The 19,474-nt window shown below is 38.4% G+C and overlaps 1 protein-coding gene across 1 annotated transcript in view; it reads left to right on the plus strand.

Annotated features, from left to right (window-relative positions):
- Window positions 1-878: 878 nt before the first annotated feature.
- Window positions 879-19,474, plus strand: part of spop (speckle type BTB/POZ protein) — a 67,112-nt gene continuing 48,516 nt past the window's right edge. The window contains exon 1 of the mRNA XM_056751888.1: window positions 879-1,015. The gene's annotated coding sequence lies outside the window, so the exon portion shown is untranslated. The remainder of the gene's footprint in view (window positions 1,016-19,474) is intronic.

A 19,474-nucleotide genomic window follows, 5' to 3' on the forward strand; every position in this document is an offset into this window, starting at 1 on the left:
TCCCCGTGACCCGAGGTAGTTCGGATAAGCGGTAGAAAATGGATGGATGGATGGAATTTCACTGGGACTTTAAGACTTTTACTCAAGTCATATTCTAAAAGTCTACTTTCAGTTCTACCAGAGTAATTTTCTGCAAGATTTTTGTACTTTTACTCAAGAATTGCTTTTAGGTATACATCACTGTTCTCCTTATTACTTTTCCAACTCTTTTCATATTTAGTTAAATTTCATGAACTTCTTTTGGCTCTTAGTTTAGATAGGGAAAGAAAGACATTATTCAAACACAACTCTCTCCTTAACCTCACAGGAATGGAGTGGACAACCTGACACACACACACACACACAATAATCCCCTTCACAAAATGATACCATGAGTTTGATGGAGTAAATAATAAACTGAGGTGGTAATGTAAAGAGTGAGGGAGAATTTTTTTGTTCATTTATGATAATTTTCACATGTAATGAAGCGCATGTAAATATCTTTCTTAATTCAGAATTAAAATGAATTCAGATGTTCAACCAAATATCAGCTATACAGTTTGCACATGGGATAAAACTTTAACTCCCATTTGTTTTCATTTTAAAAAGCAGTATTGCTACTTTAAGATTGAAATTCAAGTCTAAACCATGCAATGTAGATAACATTTATTTTAATATTTATGATTTTGATGATAACATTTTTATTTTTACACACTACCCCCACCTCACCTGTTCTCCGACATCAGATTTAATGCCTTATATGAATTATAATGTATAAAACAACAAATATAAAAGCATAAGAAACATGTCCTGGAATGAAGTTCACAGTTGTGTCTTTTTCACCTAATATACAATAAAATAAAAACTGAACTACATATGATCATGCATAGATGAGATGACGGACCACAAAAGCTTGAATCCCACGACGCTGGAATCTGCGTGCGCGCTCCCGCTTTCCGTCATTCATTTAACCCGGACGTGAAGCCGCTCCATAGAAAAATATCCGATACGATACAACAACCTGCCTTCAAAAAAGGTACGTTTAAAAACACAACAAAACACTCTAGGTGTAGTTATATATTTCGCTATTGTAGCCTTCAGTTTGCGAGGTGAAGGTGAAAAACGCTTTTGTGGATGCCGTGTGGGTTGTATTTGAGCTTGTTGTAATGCTAACTAACGTTAGCTTAGCCTCTTGTTGCGCTTATCAGTCCTATCACTTTATGAGTTCTGTATAATACGAATTTTTTTTTATTCCTGCAGCTTTTGTCTTTAAGCCGTCAGACGTTTTACTGAATTAACGGTGGAGGGATTTTTTTTCCTACTGGGATAGTAAAAGGAGCATACTGAATATTTTCACGTGTTTTAAGTGTTGTGCAGTTTACGACTGTGTAATGTGTAACGTTAACGTTACTAACTGTGTTTTCATCTGACATGTTCATAAGTCCGCTAACGTTACAGTTCCCCGGGTTGTGTTTAAAGTTGTGGAGCTCTGTCGAGTCGACATCTTCACTACAAAGCGCGATTATTGTTGTTAATGCCTTTAATTTGTGATTATTGTTGTTAATGCCTTTAATTTGTTTTTGTGCAGAGGCCTGGGTATCACTGACACAAGCTTTGCTTAATAGTGATTCTTCATTCGCTGTAAATGTAAGGGTCTGTCAACGCATGCGCTTCGACCACCTTAAACATCCTGCCAAATAGTGGTTTGTTGTTGGGCGCATGCGCAGTGCGGCGCTGCAGAGGCGCACTTTGCCAGAAAGTGAGTCGCGTTCATGTTCGTGTTCACGCAGACGTGTTGAATATGTTGCTGCATTGCAGGAATTAGAAAGAGCTGACATGTTGTTCTGCCCGTGCGGTTTTGAAACTTAACTGTGGCATTCATGGCTGGGCAGTGGGAATGACTGAGGGTTTTCAGCTGGAAATATGTTGTTATGCTTCATCTAAAGACACCCCACTTGTGTCTCAAGGAATGATAGTGCTTAATTTTGCTGTGTTGTTGCTTTCAATACATGATCAATAAAGCGATTGCATGATTATTAATTACAAACAGACATGCTATGTAATTTTGTTTATCCGATCACAACCTAGCCATGATGAAAGTGTGCAAACTGCGTTTGAAATATTAATAAACATTGTATTATGTAACTACAAAGACCATGTGGTACTATTGGCACATTTTGAAATGTTTATGATAGTCTTCATAGCCTTGGCTTTGGCATGGCTTGGCTATCATGTTTTAAACTTCAATATGAGGACAGTCAAGTATTTTTTAGCTCTTTGACTCTCTCACTTTTAAGATATCAATTCCACAATCCCGACTGTAAGACTATGTTTAGGAAATGCATTGAAAACACCTTATCATGCAACACTAGTGGACACATACGTTTGCACATAGCAACTCATCAGTGTCCTTAAGAGCGATATGCATATTGTATTGTGTGAAAATGTCTGATTGACAGCCCTGAAAGCAGTTCTGATGATGCATGTCCTTATCTGTTTTTATATGTCTGATGCCTAGTTCTTAACCCCAACAATGAAGTGCTAAAACTAGGGATGACTTTTTTCTTTGCCGATTTGATTCTGATACCTGAATTCTGAATATCGGCCAGATACTGATCCGATACTAGCACTTAATATCTTATATTAATAATAGCGTAGAAGCATTATTATTAATATCGTAGAAGCATTTGAGCATTTTTACTTTCAAGCACATTTTAAAATGTTTTACTGTTGGGCAAAACCGTATATCTAATTTTTATGAAGAATAATGAAAACACAGGAACAAGTAACGTCTTGACTGTTAACGGACACTTGCATGCTGGATGGGGATTAACCTATGACAGCACCAGCGGACAGGGTTTTTCCTGCAAAGAGAAATTGGAGGCGGCTGCCTCTGTCAAATGTCGTGCCGCCTCAGACTCTTGCCCAAATTAATATCAGGTGTCTTGACAAGAAATGATGCGTGCATTTAACAGACTGTCATTTGTAACTGCAGTGTTTCACGGCTGTTTGTTTTGCATCCAAGTATGTTTAATTTCTTTAAATTTCTTAAATGAATATGACGTAAATCATTGTGATGTCTTTAGCTTTGCAGTTGGATCGTTGAATCAGTGTTTACTGTACACAGCGAGTTCGCCAGTATGAACACACATTGCGTTCAGAACGTCTCGCACACGAATGACTCATTTGAATGGATTCATTTGAACTGATTCATTTAAACTATTAAACTTTTCAGTCATTAGCGAATATAATAGATCATTGAATCGTTTAAAGTGAACGCAAGAGAATGCAGGATGTGGATGAGCTTTGCTCATTTAGTAAAACTGGTTAATTCAATTGGCGATTGGGGGCCGAAAAATTAGTTGAAAATTATATAAAATGCTTTATTTTTTATAAAAAAAATCTGTTTGGTCGAATAAAATTAATGTTTTATATAACTTAATTGTCATTTTCATCCAATTATATTTGAACTTTTAATATGTCAAAGTCACTTTGGTTAAGGCCTTCGTGTGCGTGTTCAAGATCAAAATTGGTTTATTCCCCGCATAAAGCTATAGAAATATATGACGTAGAAAACAGTGCTTGAAAACTTTTATGTTGGTTTCCCAATAGTTAGTCCTTTTTGAAGCTTAAGAGTAACATCCATTGGTAACGCAATGGATCGTATTTGAATGGAACCTGTCAGTCCGATTCCCGAACCAGAAAAAAAGAGACCCAAATCGGCCCCAATTCCGATCCAGTGTATCGGATCGGTGCATCCCTAGATAAGACCACACCATTGTCTGATTTGTTAAAGTTCCTGTCTGCTTCTCTTTTCAGATGTCAATTTATGCCATCCGTTGTTCCACAGACTTTTTTATTTCCATATTTATTTAGTTACTTTAGCATATGCCCTGAAACCAGTCTGACCCACTTCTTGCTAGTACTTTAGTCTGTCTCCTTTTCAAGCATATTGATTGTGAGGCAAATTTTATATTATATGTTCTACAAAATATCACACAATGCAACTTGAATTTGATCTTCCTATGAGTTTCATTGTATTTATTAGTGAGGTCCAAGTAAAATACTTACGTTGACATAATCACTGTACTTTTACAGGTCAGGAATATTAATCCTGTTTAGTGTTTGCCTTATATTGTACACGTATGACTGGTGTGTTTGCTGGTTTTAATGAAAAGTTCCCCCAAAGCTGAAACTTCTTTCATCTACCTTTCTATGGTTAAGAAATTGTGCATTTTGATTATTATCCTGTTTGCTGACTTATTTTTTGTCCATGTTGTGAAAGTTTATGGGGACTGGAAATATAACTTCAAAATGACATGTTTTCTGAAGCCATATAAGGGTTTTGTGTGAATTGAATGAATTATTGACTGTGCATTGGTGTGTTCCCCACTAAAATAATCTTATAAATTCAGATGATGTGGAATAGGTTGTGTGGACAACTTTATTTAAAAGTTTATTAACTCGTACAAGTTTGGATGACATAAATTTGCAGATGTTTAGTTTTAAGTTGTTTAACTGTTTTAAGGTTAATTTTAGCCACCGCCTCCTGATATTTTTTCCAATATATTTAAATACCATTGTGCTATTATTAAAACATCTCACTCTGGAACTGTTTAATTCGTTTACTGTAATAACACACTTAAGTCTGTTTCCGACGGATAGATTCCGTCTGAAGTCAGATTGTGAATGACAAATTATAGACTCCGTCTGAAGTTAGATTGTGAATCAGACTGCATTTGTGTTTTCCTCCAGGGCTGATGTATCTTGACGGGCCTTCACAGCAGGTGTCTAGAATGATGGATTCTATAGTGTAACTATCAGCTGTGTAAAACAGGGTTGATGGAGAGACTCTGAATAAACTCTTGCATTAGATGCTGATTAAAGTCCAGTGGAAATGTGATGGTTTCTTTCATTGCGAAAAGATTTACTACCTCAACTGTGGCTTGGCAGTTTCCGCTATTTGAAAATAAAGTAATCAATCAATTACTCAGCAACTCCATCAAAGCCAAGATATTATGCACCAAATTGCCTCGAATGATGAACAGTGTTAATTTATGTACAAAGTAACCCTAGACCAGGCGGCAGACTGCGAATAAGAGAGATTGCTTTCTGAAATATTCAGATTGTTATATTCTTTTAAGCTGTTGTTTTTAAGTAATGAGTAATGTTAACAGCGGTAAATGGCTTGCTCGGGCACAATAAACATAGATCTGTGTTTGTTTAATAAGGGAGCTGATGAAGTGTCTGCGTATTTACCCATTAAACACCACATATTTCGGCTTTGGAAAGAGGAAGTGGTGTAAAACATCAGTGGCAGCTCAGCAAACCGGCAGATGAACTGTGAACACTACATTAACAGTGGATGGAAGTTATGGGTAACAAAACATGCCCTGCACCCTTTATTGTACCAGTATAGTTCAGTTTTAATCTCTCTGTCTCTTTCTAAGTATTTTAAAGCAGATCAAAAAAAAAAAGAGAAAAGCGGTGTGTCAAAGACGAAATTAATGGCTTAAGAAGTGAGGTTCTGGCTTAAGACCATGTGCTTAATGTTAAAGATATGAGAGTATAGTTAGAATAGGCTAATTTTTCACGAAGACGGTTGCAGGGAGGAAACCTAGCGTCGATTGAATATGTTTACATGACAGGATTGAAATTGAAATATGGATTGGGGTCGTGAATACCTGTGTGAGCTTCCACATAAAGGCTGTGGTATTTTCCTGCTTAGTGTCTGAGCGTATCTTTGTCTTGGCCAAATCATCAGGCTAGCCTGTCAGGAATGGTGTATGCGTGTCTGATTATGTTTACTGTAGATATAAGCAGCCAGCAACAGGTATGAACTGGATTTGTGTCTGTCTAATTGGAATTACGCTTCTAGTTATCTCAACTAGAAATGTAAAGCGTGGCTTATTGCAAGCCTGGTTTCTCAAAGCATTTTTAAAAGCTTGTGTTTGCTTTAAAAAGTGACAACAGGCTAAAACATGTGCGTGAGCACAGAAGCAAACATAGTGCTTTTTTTTTATTAACAGATTTTTCACATATTTTTTAAATAGGGTCAAAAACCGTAAAATTACAGAAAAAGGCAAATTTACATGAAAAGTAGGAAAAAGTTAAATTTTAGAGAACCAACTGTAATTTTTACGGTATATTTCTGACGCCCCAGTTGCCAGAAAATTTTTCTGTTTATTGCCAGTTTTTTATAGGATTCTTTTGCTGTATATTTTTGAAATGCAGTCAAAAATCGTCAATTACAGAAAAATTCTGCAAATTTACCTCAGAAAACCATCCATCCATCCATTTTCTTCCGCTTCATCCGGGGCCGGGTCGCGGGGGCAGCAGTCTTAGGCAGGGATGCCCGGACTTCCCTCTCCCTAGACACTTCCTCCAGCTCTTCCGGGGGGACACCGAGGCGTTCCCAGGCCAGCCGGGAGACATAGTCCCTCCAGCGTGTCCTAGGTCTTCCCCGGGGTCTCCTCCCGGTGGGACATGCCCGGAACACCTTCCCGGGAAGGCGTCCAAGGGGCATCCGGAAAAGATGCCCGAGCCACCTCAGCTATCCCCTCTCGATGTGGAGGAGCAGCGGCTCTACTCTGAGCTCCTCCCGAGTGACCGAGCTTCTCACCCTATCTCTAAGGGATCGCCCACCCACCCTGCGGAGAAAGCTCATTTCGGCCGCCTGTATCCGGGATCTTGTCCTTTCGGTCATGACCCACAGCTCATGACCATAGGTGAGAGTAGGAACGTAGATTGACCGGTAAATCGATTGACCTTCTTCACCACGACGGACCGGTACAGCGACCGCCATACTGCAGAGTCTGCACCGATCCGTCTGTCAATCTCCCGTTCCATCCTTCCCTTACTCGTGAACACGACCTCAAGATACTTGAACTCCTCCACTTGAGGCAGGAACTCTCCACCAACGTGAAGTGAGTAAGCAACCCTTTTCCGACTGAGAACCATGGCCTCGGATTTGGAGGTGCTGATTCTCATCCCAGCTGCTTCACACTCGGCTGCAAACCGTCCCAGTGCATGCTAAAGGTCATGGTCTGATGGGGCCAGCACGAAAACATCATCCGCAAAGAGCAGAGATGAAATCGTGTGGTCCCCAAACCGACACCCTCCGGCCCCTGGCTGCGCCTAGAAATTCTGTCCATAAAAATGATGAACAGAACCAGCGACAAAAGGCAGCCCTGCCGGAGTCCAACCCGCACCGGGAACAAGTCTGACTTACTGCCGACAATGCGAACCAAGCTCCTGCTCCGGTCATACAGGGACCGGATAGCCCTTAGCAAAGGGTCACGAATCCCATACTCTCAAAGCACCCTCCACATGATGCCATGAGGGACACAGTCGAATGCCTTCTCCAAATCCACAAAACACATATGGATTGGTTTGTCAAACTCCCATGTACCCTCCAGCACCCTGGAGAGGGTATAGAGCTTGTCCAGTGTTCCACGACCGGGACGAAAACCACACTGTTCCTCCTGAATCCGAGGTTCTACCATCGGCCGTATTCTCCTCTCCAGTACCCTACCATAGACTTTACCGGGGAGGCTGATAAGTGTGATCCCCGATAGTTAGAGCACACCCTCCGGTCCTCCTTCTTAAAAAGAGGTACCACCAGCCCGGTCTGCCAGTCCAAGGGCACTGTCCCCGACCGCCACGCGATGCTGCAGAGGCGTGTCAGCCAAGACAGTCCCACAACATCCAGAGACTTGAGGTACTCAGGGCGGATCTCATCCACCCCCGGTGCCCTGCCACAGAGGAGTTTCTTGACTACCTCGGTGACTTCAGCCCGGGTGATGTATGAGTCCGCCTCCGAGCCCTCAGCCTCTGCTTCCTCAGAAAACCATATTATTTTACAGAATATTTCTGGTATCCCAGCTCTTTTTTTTTACGAGATCTTTTTTTACAGTGAAACTGATATATAACTGGTCTATAATCGTAGCACACACCAAAAGCACAAGCATAAGGAATAGCCATAATGCCGGCAACATTGCTCACGGCACGCAGGCAGTTTTGAAGTCTAACAGTAATTGTTTAGACGTGTTTTTTAGAAGGCCAGTGGATTTGTTAAGCGCTGCTTAGATGATTCTAGTGGCATTACTTTAAAGGGATGAATTCTGAGGCAGTTTGACCTGCTGACAGTCCAACAGCAAGTTATAAAGCACGCTCAATTCCTCTCTGAGTTTCTTAATTTATCCATTTTAAAGCGCCACTGCTAAAATCGGACGTAGGGAAATAGAAAAAATGTAGATAAACTTTTAAGCATGTTACCTTAGAAATTATTTTTTCTTATAGAGACACAGTCCATAAGGACACGTAAGAACAGTTTCCTACATTCTCTCCCACGCTCTTCTTTTCTTCTAGATTATTGTTGCCCTCATTAGTATTCATGTAGATCTTATACACTGAAAACATAAACAGATTGGACTTTATTTCACAATCTCTCACCAGAGAAATAAAGGTGCTGAAGTGCTCATTTTATGTCACAGTTTTGTTGCAGTAGATTTTTTTCCCACTTATATTGTTACTTCTTTGTGAACGAATGACCCTTGTTTCACTTGGTCAGTGTCCATGTACCAGCACAATTCTTTCGTTGGTGCAAACCAGGATGCTTATATGCTTGTTTAACAAAAACTGTTATTTTCTGAATGGGATGATGATGATGTTATTGTGGCTGGAATCTGTTCTGTGAAAGTTGTCCACTGGATGTTAGAACATATATTTTTTCAGTCTTGATAAGGTAAGAAAATAAACTAAGCCAGTATGTTTGCATTCAACAAATGTTGTTGGAGGGCAGTGTATGTGTGTATCTCTTTCTCTCTCTTCTCAATCTGCTGTGTTACCTTACTTGTGTGGTAATGAGTTTGATGAATATTCATGGTACGGGGCTGTTGGCAGCATGTAGATCAGGATTTCCATGAAACCGATGCGCTGGAGTGTTTTTTTTTTTGTTTGCCAAAAGGGCTTGGTTGTAAAAATGTATCAAAGTTCTGCTTTTGCTGAACTTTGGCACTGGATGAGCCATTGTGTCCTTCTGTATGTTTTCTGCTCTTTTGTTGTTGTTGTCTGTTATTTGGCATTATACAAACTTAAAATTCTCTTCATGTTAATGCTGTTTTACGCAGAACAAAATCTGTTCAGTCAAGAGAGGGAGAGAGAGAGAAATTGTGTGTGTATTGTTGTACAGCTTAATATCTAATTTTCCACATTTTTAGTTTCACCTGCTTTGTTCTGCTCCACCTGTCTCTTCCTGTCTGTCGATTTCTCCTTATTTTTTTCTCTAGATGTCAACTTCTCTCACTCTTTCTCTGCGTGACTTTACCTGTCTAAATACCTGTCTCTTTCCTCTCGCTCGCTCGCACGCTCTCTCTCTTTCTGTCTCCTGCTGTTATGTTTCTAACTGCTCGTTAAGCCATCTGTAAAACCTTTGATCTCAAAGCTTTGCCACTAAGCAGCCACACGGAGGAGGAGAGAGAGTGTGTGTCTTCTTTAGACATGATGTGTGTGTGAGAGATGCAGGAAGTTTAGTGCAGGATATTTCAGAGGCTCTAGCAGGTGTTTAAAAGGATTAATTTCAAATATTAAAAATCTTTTATAATTTTTTTTACCCTTGTGACATCCCAGATGTATATGGCTTGCTCTCTTCAGTTGAACACAGGTCTTTTTTATAAATAACGTCCATCAGTTTATAGAAGTGGTTCTCAACCAGGGGGGCACAGAGGTGCAGCAGGTGGGGGGGACGGTTCCCTGAAACCCCAACCTTTGGAACTCGGTCGCGAATGATTGCAAATTGACGGAGGGAAATGTTCTGACTGAATCTGTACGCGTGAGTGGCCGCTCAGACTCATTGTAGGTCCTGCACAGTGCAATTTTAGGCTGCGCACAAAAGCTTAATATCTACAAAGTAGGCAAACGTCCACTCGGGAAGCAGCAGCAATTACCTCTTCATATTAAGAAACAGGTAGATCATATAAGTATATCTTTCAGATTGTCATTTTAGAATAAGCGCAAGTCTCTATTTCTCCAGATGAGTTCAGAGTCCGCGTGAAGGGAGTGGCGTGTAAATAAAGTGCCTTTTCATGTAATTCTGAACTTGGACGGCTGTTTAAAGATGTTAACAGTTATTAAAGATGTAATACCTATTTCTGACAGGCAAATGACACCACACCGCGTCTGTATTATAAACTGCGAATAAACTCTCGCTCGTGTTAAAATCTTACAGATCTGATGATCTGGGAGATTAATCCTTTTGAAATAATGTCCAACAAACTACAATTTTGTAATGGTTTTAATGCAAAAAGCTATTGGTTCTCAATGGTATTGCAATGGAAACCATTCATACCTGTAATGGTTTCTTTTTTTTTATTATCAGGGTTGTTACATTTACAATCTGATCTCTTGAGATCAATCTGTCATATACAGGTATTTTTTGCTTCTTTATATATAGTTTCTATATCTAACATATTTTATACATAATCTTAATTATCCTTTTTTAATATGCAATTTTCGGCTCTTGTTTTGGTTTCAGTTTTGCCAAGTATGCTGAAAATAGTGTTAGTTTTATATTATGGGATGGATACTTTTACCTATAAAAAAGCGTATTATGAGAAAATGTTCATGTTCGGGTGAACAATTCCTTTATGCAAAGATCTATCATATGAAGCACCAAATAGTTTGTTTGGTCCTGGTTTGGTGAATCTTGCAGTACATATTGCTTGAATTGGAGTAAGATGTTTATACCAAGCTCATAAAAGTATTCTCTTCAAGAGCGAGTGCCTTTTTGAAGCTGATGCAGATGTTTTAGGAGTCATGAGGTGCATCTTTTAATGAGCTCATCAGCATCATTAACCTCTGACTGAACTAAAGCAAGGTTTGGGAATAGCAGTAAAGCGGTGTGGAAAATTAGCACTGGAAAGGGATTGGAAATGCACCACTAGCTTGACATTCCAGGTGGCATTAGCTTGTTATTGCTTGCATAGTCTGCTGATAAGTTTTTGTTGTAATGGCTGACCAATATGGCTTTGAAAATGGCTGATACTGATAGTCTAGAGATGCTGATATTTGATAACGTTCACAAAATTGCTGAAATTTTCACATATTAAGTTTCTCGAGCAAAAGAAGAATCAGTGTCATTAAGTGTGCAGTCTTGCTCGGAGCTATTTACTGTTACTGCTAATTAAAAATAAAATTGAAATTGTTTTCTGTGTGATGCTACTGTATTTACCATATGCTAATGTCACAGTGAAAGTTAGGGAAAACAAGCTGCAGTCAGCTACTTTTACCTCTCTATGCCCGTCTCTGTTTAAAACTAGGGATGGGCAATTTTCAATAATTTCATATATGAATATTCATTTATTTTAAATGAAGTTTATAATGACGTAATTTGTTACGTTTTTATTTAGACACAATTTCACATCAAGCTTATAATCATCATTAAATATTCATAACGCATTAACATTTTATCCCGTTTATCTCTGTTCAACAAGCCAATAACCACAAGCCGACAGCGGAGAAAAGGCTCTTCTCTAACTCGCGGTAACAAAACCCAGATCTGACAAGAATATCTGGCTTTGTTATTTATAAAGTTGGTCATAAATAAAGTAAACGGGCTTGATGCCTCCATTCCGACTGTTAAGACCTAGCAACAAAGATGGAGCCGTTGTGCTTGTTTCCCTTATACTTCGTGACTGTCATATGTAGGGATGGGTATCGTTAAGGTTTTAACGGTATTACTACTTTTATCGGTACCATTTATCGATCCGGTACTTTAACGGTACTCTTATCGGTACTTTTTGTTGTGTTTTTTATCAAAGATAAAACTAAAGCTGGAGTTGTTTTCACTCTTTAAAACATTCTTTACTCACCTAACATATCTTAATGCATGTAAAAGATGACTGATACCCGCCTATTATTCATAGAGAATTAAAATAAAAATGCATGGGGGCCTAAGTTTGTTTGTGTTTTTGTTGTTGTTTAATAATAAAGAAATGGTATTCCAATGATGTGTTGTGGCTGGAGATCTTCTCTTTTGTGATGATGTGTGTAGTGTAGCACATGCACATGCATCAGCAACAGGCCCTCTCAGGTTCATGCCTTAGACACTTTATACATTCAAATCCTTGATATCAGATGAGATGTCGTTTCAAATCATGGTCTTGTCCTGGTTGTGCAGTGTAACATGTTTGGGCTTAAAATTATACAGGTTTGGAAACTCTTGCAATGTACACACACACACAAAAGTTTATGTATTTCATCACTACAAATTAATTTTTAGGTAAGCTCTGCTTTATAGTTTCTTAAGCATAATTTACTATTATTCATCCATTTTAAATGCAGTACTGTGAAAGCATTTTCTATGTTTAAGATTTATTTAGGCTACTGCAGAAAAAATCCTCTAAAGATTTATGTGTAGGCTATTCTTTAATGTGATGTGTGTTTATTAACGCGAAATGTCCGTCAGTTCCACACTACACAGAGCTCGTGCGCGCACAACACGAAAGCTCGCGCGCGAGTTTGTGTAGTGTGGGACTGACGCACTTTTCGCGTGCGAGATTGCAAATAACGAAAATGCAGGAAAATGTCTTAAATATAATCGCAAATTAGAAATGGTTGGTCAGTTAAAATATGCTAGGTAACGTTTATTTATCAATAATAAATAGGAAATGTTTTTCTTAATTTCTCCAGTACCGACAGCAGAATCGTTAACGTCAGAGCTTATCGATACTTCGGTCTTTCATAATTTAGCACCGGGACCGATAAAGTACCGAGTTTCGGTACCCATCCCTAGTCATATGAGCAAGATATTTCCTGCCGATCAGCCCTGTATATAAATATTGTTTTCTTCTTTGTCTTGTTAAGCTTTGCATTGCATTTGCATCTAAAAAATAAGGTAGGCATATTTATTTCACCTAAGGTAAGGAATCACAGTGCGTTTTAAAACAAAAAAAACGTACTTGCTGAAGCTAATTTTTATTTTCCAACCAAAATGTGCAGATTACAGTTATAACTACAAACATCTTTACATTGATATTCACTTTTAAAGTTCTTTGTTTCAGGGTTACAAACCAAAACTGGCCTCATTATCACTGATGTTTAAAAAACGCTCTCGACAGAGGAAGTCTCCCATGATAAAACCTGCTTCTGCTTATTAATTGCAGGCTGTGTTTCACAACCGTGACCCACTGAAATAGTAAATATATAAACACAGGAAAGAACCAGTTTGTGGTGTCTTAAGCTGTTGAAGACAGAATAATCATCACATCCTTAATGTAAAAAAACATTATAACAGTCTCATCTGTAACAAAAGCGTCGGTTCAAAGCAGACAAGCTTGCTTTCCATCCTTGTGCTGTCCATCCACACGGGTGGCCTCACAATTCGCTTCCTCAAAGTGTCTGATGATTTTAAAAGCTACGCGTATGATCAAAGCCATCCGTGTCTCGGAAGGCTCTGATGTCATTCTCATTAGGTATGATGTCAAGATGCTTTATAGACCTGCTCTTAGCAAAGACGGAATACCTCATGACAGCCCACACACACACACACACGCCGATGCCTTTTATAGCTCTTTGTATCACCTTCTTCTGAGGAGCAGAATCAATTATCAGTGATTAAGTTAGTGTCAAACTCCTTATCACTCATTCACCCGGACACTTTTATCTTCATACATCTTTTCATCTGTTGTGCATCTCCCTCTCATTTAATCTGTCTCTCGTAACTCTCTTCAGATGTCCAAGAAAGTCCTCTTGCGTCCTTCTGGTGGCTTCTTTGTTCTTCCTTTTGTTTCGCAGCTCCTCTTTCATTATCGCTTTTGTCAACTGTGGAAAATGTGTTCTTTTAAAGATCGTCTCTTGAGAAAGAAATGATAGCTGCGTAAATGCAGTCTCCGTCTGTTGACATCAACACTCTCACTATTAGGATAAGGGTTCGTGTATGAAAGACACATCAAGGGTGCAGATAAAAGCTGGTGAATGTGTTTGGATTGAGAGAGGAAGGATAAATACGGCAGGAAAAGCGATGCAGACTTGGCAGAGAGCATCGTGTCTTGTTGCCCTTGGATGTCTTCTGTTGATCGTGCAGACGGAAAGCATTTATCTTCAGTGTTCCTGTGTGAGCATTTCTATCTGTCCTGCAGCTGACAGCAACACTTTTCATGTTGACACTTAGTCTCGCTTATTCGTTTTAACACGCCGCTGCTTTACTCTGAAGCGCACACCTGTACATCTTCCTGCCTGAAGGGGGCAATAACACACACCTTGTGGTTCAATAGTGGGTGTATCCGGATGTATTAGGTAGTGTGTCATTGTTGGCACTTGTTTATCACGGTGTTGTTTTTATTTTTGTGAAATTTAGTAATAGAGCCAAATTAAATTTGATTGTTATAACTTTTCAAATACATCATACACCGTAAAATCACTGTATTTTTGTACAGGCTGTAGCTTGATGTCCTTTGTAAAAGCTCTGGAAGCGCTGTTGTGCCACTTATGCACTTCAGATGCAGGATGTGTGAAATGGGCCTGTTTTAGATACCACCCAACTTTTCTCTATATCCATTTTCATTCATCTCACTCTTTCTCCTTGTTTCTCATCTCCTATACTTTTCTGTTTTTCTCATTCTTTCCCTCTCATAGCAGATTGCGGTGTGACGCCGAGTTGATCATCTGTCTCGCTCTGTCTCTTCCACTCTCTCATTTCATCTCTCTCACTCTCATCTCTTGCACACACATTCACACAGTCTTGGGAATTGATGCACCTATTTGCCGAAGTTATTTTTATTTAGTTGTTAGGTTTATTTGCATGCGATGTGAAAACCTGATTCAGTTATTTCATTTGAATCTACTTTGCTTTAATCAAACTCTCTCTCTTTCATTTTGATACAGATCAGTCGTTCTATGCTGGGAAGTTGTGAATATGTTTGCTTTCTTGATGAGGAAGTGTTTGCTCGAAACTTTCTGAAGATCAGTGTATGTGCTTTGTTTCAGAGGGGAACTTTTCTTTGTCTCTGAATTTGTGTGTGTGTTTTATTGCTTTCTTTTAAAATCCGAAGAGCGGAATGCATTTACTCTTATCCGTAATGACCAAATGAGAATGCGTGTAGTGAAAAAATTATTCTGTTGTTCTGTTCCCGTGTATAAATCATATTTTATATAAATTAAATTGACTTTAGAATCTTTTACCATTGGGTATCTCCCCTCTTGCTAAAATGAAGAAAAAAAAAATCCACATACTCATGTCATTCCAGACCTATTTGACTTTCTTTGTTATGAAGAACACAAAATAAGATATTTGGAAAAGCTGGTAACAAAACAACATTTGTTTTCAACAGAAAAAAGTGTCATATGCATTTTTTAAGTGATGTGAGGGTCAATATATAAAAATATAGACAAATGGTATGATCTTCATTTTTTGTGAACTTTTAAATGGCATGCAAGTTTAATAGTGGTGTAGCAATTTTTAAACTTTAATATTTCTTCTTTGTATAATGTCTAGTTTTTCTTTGAATGAAGATGCACAAAATGTTTATTTATCCCTTTTCGCTTTTTACCCCACAGTCTTCTTTGTTAAATGAAGGGAAATGTTTCCATTCTTGTGTCCTTGCGGTTAAGGTACAGAAATCAATAGTATAGTATTGTGGTCGTTTCTTTTGCACATGAATAGATACACTAAGAGACTAAGTATCAATATTTTAATTATGATTGTGCATGTTAAGGAATTGGCTTTTTAAAGCTCATTAGACAGCCTATTAGCTTTATTCTTCCATGTAAGAGCAGAGGTGAGAATTCTGTTGACGTGTAGCATAGCTGCAAGATCCGAAATGACTTGTCTGCTTTATGACAGCTGTGGTTTCAACAGCATTACAGGAAGGCTGACCAACATTGATAAACATGTCATTTTGAGTTGATCGGATGTGAAAGTCATGAGCAGTTAAGGTTTGGTTGACCAAAAAAGGATAGTGTCTTCATGTTATTGTGTCTTGTTTGGTTTGAATGTGTTTCCTCTGTGCAACATAAAAGGTTGTGATGGTAAGCTCCTACAGTGCTTTTCATCACAACATGAATGAATGAACAGTTGATGTAGGTCCAGCCACTTTAATGATGCTTCTATGGAACTTTCCAAATCCTGTTGGTTGTTTATTTGATTAGAAAAATATTGATGTGAACATAATATGTGTATAAGTTATACAGCCAAGCGTAATAAAATCACTTTGCAGTGATTATGTATTGCAAAATAATAAGTGATACCTATCACCATGCATTGTTTGAGTGTGTACCGTATTGTTTGATCCCTGTCGGGTCCCATTTGTTTTGAAGGTTTTGTGCGCATTTGCGTCAGAGTGAGTGAGGTGCTTTGACCACCACTTTAAAAAAACTGTTGCAAACGGCATCACGAAAGGAGGATTTTATGAGGTTGCTAGGTAGCAGGAAAGTGGGAAATGAACACCATAAACCGTAAAAAATGTGTTTGAGCTTAGGGAAAAAAAATGTCCTGCCAGTTGCTTTGATACATCGCAGAAAGACATTAAAGGACTTGTTGAGTATATGTTCATGAAACTTTTAAGTACTGTGGCGCAAGTGTGTTTGAAGACGGTCAGCATCCAAAATTTCCTGGCTCAAAATGTTTTTGTTTTGTTTTGTCAAAATAAAAAGTGAAAAGAGAGGAAGGAAGCGGACAAATAAAGTTGTTTGAGCACTGGATCACAAACTTTCACCAGGTGCATTATTATGCCTGATATAAAAGTTCAGTGCTTTGTTTAGCGTTGATGGAGTAATGTGGAAGGGCTATAATTCAGTCGTCTGTAAAGAAGCGGTTTATCTTGTGACCCAGTAATCTCTCATTCTTAGTTTTACACCTCCACCTGCTGTACCAGGCAAGACACACACATACAGACGGGTAGAAGTGATCGAGAATCCAGCCCTGGATTGCCGTGAGCAGGTTTTCTGATGATAATAGTGTTAAGCTGTAGAGATTTGAGCTTTTCTGAGAGTGTGGAGCAGTTAGAGCTCAGCTTGTGTTTGATGTCATGTCTAGAGGATGATGGGATTCAGAACTGGCCCTCAGTCGCTCAAGGCTTCAGACTGATCAGCCCCCATTGAGTTCTGTTCCCCTCCTTAAATACCAGACCATCTTTGGATTTGTCAAGACATTGAAGATTGCCATTTAGTGTTAGCACGGATGGAAAACAAAGCAAAGGTTTTGTACTACAAGGTAAAAAGCTTTTTATGGTTTGATTAATAGAAATATCATAGCATACGTCAATACTAGGGATGCACAATATTATCGGCAAGCAGAAATTTTGGACCAATATTGACTTAAAAATTAAATTTCCGCCTGATATGAAAAATTACGCTGATATGCTTTCTGACATGAGCAGGCACTTGCAAAGACACCAGCTGTCACAGCACACGTGTACTAAAGTTCATTTTCGTTTCTTATTGCGTCTGAACTGTCATATAAACACAGGCTTGTGTTAAAAACACACAAGGTTTTAGGTTAAGCCGGTGTTCTGACATTTTGTGCTACCATTAAGAACCCTACGTATTTTTGTTTCTCATCTTTTTAATTTACTAAATATTTTTGTTTAATGTCTGTAATAAATATCACCTACTGTTAAGCATTGATATCTGAACAGAGATTTATAAAATATATGCTCGAACAACATTCATATAATCATTTGGACGAGGAGTGCAAATCCGATCATAATTTCATAATGGAGCTAAATACCTTTATTATGATACTGCACGTCACTCAGAAATCCAGACGTGGTCACACTGCAAAATCCTCCATGCCAAGAATTCACAATATAACATCCATTTGCACTTTAAGTCTAAAAACGTAATAAATCAGAGAGCTGTGAATATATTTCCTATTGTGTACATTGGATTTCTTGTGAAAGAACTATCTATCATCGTTTTTTTCCAACAAAGCAAGCAGACAGCGCGGTGTTCCTCTGGTAAAACTGCATAAAATCTGATCCGTCAGTCTAATACATATATATATATATATATATATATATATATATATATATATATATATATATATATATATATATATATATATATATATATATATATAATTGAGCCCACGCACACATTATTCATATTTCACAAGCACAAGATTAGTTTATTTCACAGCTGTGTTGTTAGTTTGTCAGCTATAGGCTAATGCTATAGCACAGTACTGTGCTCCTGTCGGGTCCATCCACATTTTCTCTATCAGTAAGGGTGTACCTGCATATAGCCCGGGTGCTCTCAACTGTGCCCGAGCGCGATTGTTCCCACCTCTACCGCTGGCCTGCGCTCTCATTGCTATTTACCATCCACACCTGGGCATTCTTTCATCATTACGATCTGACTGCCTCAAAGTTAAAAGTAAACAAAGCGATCCCTCTCAGCACAACCAAATCCATAGCACTGTTCAGCTTGAAACTTATTAGACGTGTGTAACTTCATTCACTCAGTGCATAGGTCGATCTGCTTAAATCCTGTCATTGTCATACGAGAGCGATACAAGAGCAAACGGCAAAATAGCTTGTGTACTCCCCCTGTCTCCACACTAAAGTGTGTTTTTGACTTCATTCGGTGTTGAGCTGGCAAATTTAATTTAAATATTATGTGGTAAAAGTAATAGGTAAAAAAATAGGCCATTGACAAAATTGAGGGCTATACAGGAGGATTGTGAAAAGTGACACGTTATATTTGTGTCAAATCATTTCATAGCCAATATATATCTTGAATATAAAACTAAATAATAACAACTGTATAAAACTACAAATACAAAGTTTCTATGCATTTATGTTGGATTTATTGGGCTAGCAAGTGTTAAACCGCAAATATGAAGCAGTCTATAGCTGACTATTTTAAAGACAGAGTGACAAATTAACAGAACGATTCATAATATACATTCTAGGTTCTTGGTTTCAGTACTTTTTCCCAAAGGTGTGTAACAGCGCCATCTGCATTACAACATTACAAAACTGATTTACGTAATAACTCGTCTCTGGCGGCTAAGCGTTTTTTTTAAATGACGAGAACCTTTAATGGCGGAGAAAGAGTAAAAACGAATGATTTCTTTCATAATTTCTCAACAATTCTAAATAAGTCTGTATGTAAAACACTTGAAATTTACACGTTAAAGGTTTTGGAAGACAATAATTAGCGCTGTGTTATCGCTGTCAAACCATAAAACTCCGTTTATAAACTCCATTATGTTAAATCTAAGAATCGCATCACTAGTCAATACTGTAAATATTATGAAAGGTAGAATTTTCCATACATTTATACTGCAACAGATATAGGCTAGATGTGTAGCGTGTGGGACTGTTTTGTTATTCACCTGATTGATGTGCGGTCACAGGTGCGTGTGTATTGGTTATTTACATTTTACATTTATGCAAGTGTTTAAATCAGATGGTTTTGGATTTGTGGTAGTTCCCTTTATCTTTACTTTCATTCTGTGATGTCACAGATTTTTGTGGAATCTCCCAGTGACCTC

Source organism: Triplophysa dalaica, chromosome 7 (genome assembly GCF_015846415.1).
Source record: "Triplophysa dalaica isolate WHDGS20190420 chromosome 7, ASM1584641v1, whole genome shotgun sequence".
Classification (NCBI taxonomy): domain Eukaryota; kingdom Metazoa; phylum Chordata; class Actinopteri; order Cypriniformes; family Nemacheilidae; genus Triplophysa; species Triplophysa dalaica.